This window comes from Neomonachus schauinslandi, chromosome 12 (genome assembly GCF_002201575.2).
Source record: "Neomonachus schauinslandi chromosome 12, ASM220157v2, whole genome shotgun sequence".
Taxonomy (NCBI): domain Eukaryota; kingdom Metazoa; phylum Chordata; class Mammalia; order Carnivora; family Phocidae; genus Neomonachus; species Neomonachus schauinslandi.
The window spans coordinates 8,639,661-8,643,598 of record NC_058414.1 but is presented as its reverse complement, the minus strand read 5'-3'; the positions used below and the strand labels follow the sequence as shown (position 1 = coordinate 8,643,598).

At 40.1% G+C, this 3,938-nt stretch overlaps 1 pseudogene; it reads left to right on the top strand.

Annotated features, from left to right (window-relative positions):
• The first annotated feature begins 1,961 nt into the window (after positions 1 to 1,961).
• LOC110592646 lies at positions 1,962 to 2,535 on the top strand (annotated as a pseudogene).
• The last annotated feature ends 1,403 nt before the right edge of the window (positions 2,536 to 3,938 follow it).

Below are 3,938 nucleotides of genomic sequence, written 5' to 3'. Positions count from 1 at the left end.
TAATTTCCTGGTTGACCCATTCATTCTTCAGTAGGATGCTCTTTAGTCTCCATGTATTTGAGTTCTTTCCAACTTTCCTCTTGTGATTGAGTTCTAGTTTCAAAGCAGTGTGGTCTGAAAATAGGCAGGGAATGATCCCAATCTTTTGGTACCAGTTGAGACCTGATTTATGACCTAGGATGTGATCTATTCTGGAGAATGTTCCATGGGCACTAGAGAAGAATGTGTATTCCGTTGCTTTGGGTTGGAATGTTCTGAATATGTCTGTGAAGTCCATTTGGTCCAGTGTGTCATTTAAAGTCTTTATTTCCTTGTTGATCTTTTGCTTAGACGATCTGTCCATTTCAGTGAGGGGGGTGTTAAAGTCCCCCACTATTATTGTATTGTTGTCGATGTGTTTCTTTGCTTTTGTTATTAATTGCCTTATATAATTGGCTGCTCCCATGTTAGGGGCATAGATATTTACAATTGTTAGGTCTTCTTGTTGGATAGATCCTTTAAGTAGGATATAGTGTCCTTTCTCATCTCTTATTACAGTCTTTGGTTTAAAATCTAATTTGTCTGATATAAGGATTGCCACCCCAGCTTTCTTTTGGTGTCCATTAGCATGGTAAATGGTTTTCCACCCCCTCACTTTCAATCTGGGGGTGTCTTTGGGTCTAAAATGAGTCTCTTGCAGACAGCATATCGATGGGTCTTGTTTTTTAATCCAGTCTGATAGCCTGTGTCTTTTGATTGGGGCATTCAGCCCATTTACATTCAGGGTAACTATTGAAAGATAGGAATTTAGTGCCATTGTATTGCCTGTAAGGTGACTATTCCCTGCTCCGTTACCTGGGAGCTCTGCCACACTCAGGCACCCCCGGTCTTTCTGTGACCCCGAGGGTCCTGAGACCACACTTTCCCGGAGGGTTCCACCCCCCGCTTAGCCACCAGAGTGACGTCCCTCAGCAGAGCAGACTTTTCAAAGTTCCAATTTTGTGCTCCGTGGTTCTATCACTTGCCAGAGGCGGCTGCCGGAGGCCCCTCCCCCACCGTCTATCCTCCTGAATATTGCCTCAGGTTCACTTCTCCGCACGTCCTACCTTCCAGAAAGTGGTCGCTTTTCTGATGAGAGAGTTGTTGCTCTTCTTTTCTTCGATCTCCTGTTGAGTTTGTAGGTGTTCAGAATGGTTTGATCCCTATCCAGCTGAATTCCTGAGACCAGACGAAATCCAGGTCTCCTACTCCTCCGCCATCTTGCTCCGCCCCCCGACATCTCATTTTTTAATGAGATTGTTTTTTTACTGCTGAGTTTTAAGAAATTTTTGCATATTTTGCATAATAGTTTTTTTTTTAAGATTTTCTTTATTTATTTGACAGAGAGAGAGGGAGAGCACAAGTAGGCAGAGAGGCAAGCAGAGGGTGAGGGAGAAGCAGGCTCCCCACAGGGCAGGGAGCCCAATGTGGGGCTTGATCCCAGGACCCTGGGATCATGACCTGAGCCGAAGGCAGACGCCCAACGACTGAGCCACCCAGGAGCCCCAGGGATAATAGTTCTTAATTGGATATGTCTTTGCAAATATTTTCTTCCAGTCTCTGGCTTGTCTTTTTATTTTATTTTTCTTGACAATGTCTATTAAAGAACAGAACGTTTTAATTTTAATGATGTCCATTTTATCAACTATTTCTTCCATAGATTGTGCCTTTGGTGTTGTATCTAAAAAGTCATTGCCAGTTGTTACATACCCCTTCATGAATGGATAGGAGCAAGTGAGTGGAAAGGTGGCCAGGCAGCCATCCTGGTAGAGCTTGGGCACCCTGGGGGCCATGCTGTGGAGCTGTTCCTTGTAACTGCATTTGCCTGGGAGGGGTGAGTGGGGTTGTTCCCCCACAGGGAGGTGTTACCCCCTAGTGACGGACCATGCAGCTGTGCAGAGGTAGTTTTCTTCTGAGATCATTAATAGGAACCATTCTTTCCCATGTCCAGCTGGAGCAAGGACATGAGACTCCTCTTTAATTGGTTCATGAAGAAATGTGAAGATGGCTTCTAGAAACATTTGCTTTCATATAAATGTAAATCAACTTGAAGTATTAAAGACTTCAAATCCTTTTTTTTTGTGACACAAAGCCTGTAAAATAACAAGTGTCATAGGCCCAGCTCTTCCCCAGAAGCCTTAAGGAAGGCCTGGGCCTTGAATATGTGATATTCCATAATCATGTTAAAGAAAGGATAGTTTGCATATTTCAAGGAGGTCCTTACCTGCAAGGAGCACCTGGATTCCTTCATGGAGGTGCCATTGCAACCATGATTGATGCTATTATTGGTATATCTGCAATTATAGTTGGGGGATTGTCGTGACTGACAATCTCAGCATTAATTTTAAAAGGTCAATCCCCCTTTGTTCTGTTGTCGTGATAAATAGCCAACTTGATAAAATTGAAGGAAGGAAATTGTTTGTTTTCTGTGATGCTCAAAGCATGGATGAGAAGACCCTATATTCAGAAGCAACAAACTTATTGGTAAAGCTGGATCCCAAAGGAAGTTTGACATAAAAGAGCTTCTGGTGCATTCTACACTAATCTCCACTAGGCTCTCTCTCCTCCAGAAGAAGCTGTTGTCCCCAGTCCTCTACTTACCTGCTGTTGAGTCCCCGAGAGGATGAAGCCTGCTAACATTGGCCTTCCTGAACAAATCTTCAGAATACAACTCCAAGAGCTCTTTCCACCTCCTAAACTTTTTAACATAGAAGCACTCCCTGTGGGGGGAAAAAAAGTCATCGCCAAATGAAAGGTCATCTAGAGTTTCTTCTATGTTATCTTCTAGGAGTTTTATAGTTTTATATTTTACATTTAGCTCTGTGGTCCATTTTGAGTTAATCTTTCAGGTTATATAAGGTCTGTTTTATGTTTGTTTGTTTGTTTTACATGTTCATGTCTAGTTGATCCAGCACCATTTGTTAAAAAAAAATCTCTGCTCCATTGTGTTGTCTTTGCTCCTTTGTCAAAGATTAGTTGACTATTTATGTGGGTCTCTTTATGGGCTCTCTATTCTGTTCCATTGATCTATTTGTCTATTGCCAACACCACACAATCTTGATTACTGTAGCTTAAAGTAAGTATTAAAATTGGGTAGTGTCAGTCCTTCAACTTTGTTCTTCTTCAATATTCTGTTGGTTATTTTTGGTCTGTTGATTTTCCACATAAGCTTTAGAATCAGTTTGTCGATTACCAGAAAATAACTTGCTTGGATTTTGATTGGAATTGCATTGAATCTATAGATCAAGTTGGGAAGAACTGACATCTTGATAATATTGAGTTTTCCCATCCATGAACATGGAATATCTCTCCATTTATTTAGTTATTTGATTTCATTCATTAGTTCTATAGTTTTCCTAATATAGATCTTGTACATATTTTGTCAGATTTATATCTAAGTATTTTATTTTGCAGGGTGCTAATGTAAAAGGTATTGCATTTTACGTTTTAAATTCCATTTGTTTATTTACTGTTATATAGGGAAATGGCTGACCTTTTGTATATTATTAACCTTGTACCCTGCAACCTTGCTATTAGTTCCAGGAGTTTTTTGGCTGATTCTTTCAGATTTTCTACATAGACAATCATGTCATCTACAAACAAAGACTGTTTTATTTTTTTCCTTCCAAATCAGTATATGCTTTATTTCTTTTTCTTGTCTTATTATGTTAGCTGGGGCTGCTTTTGTTTCAAAAGGAGAGATGAAATAAATGAACCAAGTATTCAACTCAGTTAGTTAGAATGGATGAGATTCTTGTTGAAATGTTATACTAAGTTCATGCTTTGGTGCTTTCTACATCCTCAACTCAAAACAATAATAGAAAAAATATTTTAAAAATACAAAACAGGAAATAAGTTGATGACAAAGGTTACTGGAATGTGGCTATGGCCACAGCAATGGCAGGGTTTAGCACTGCTGG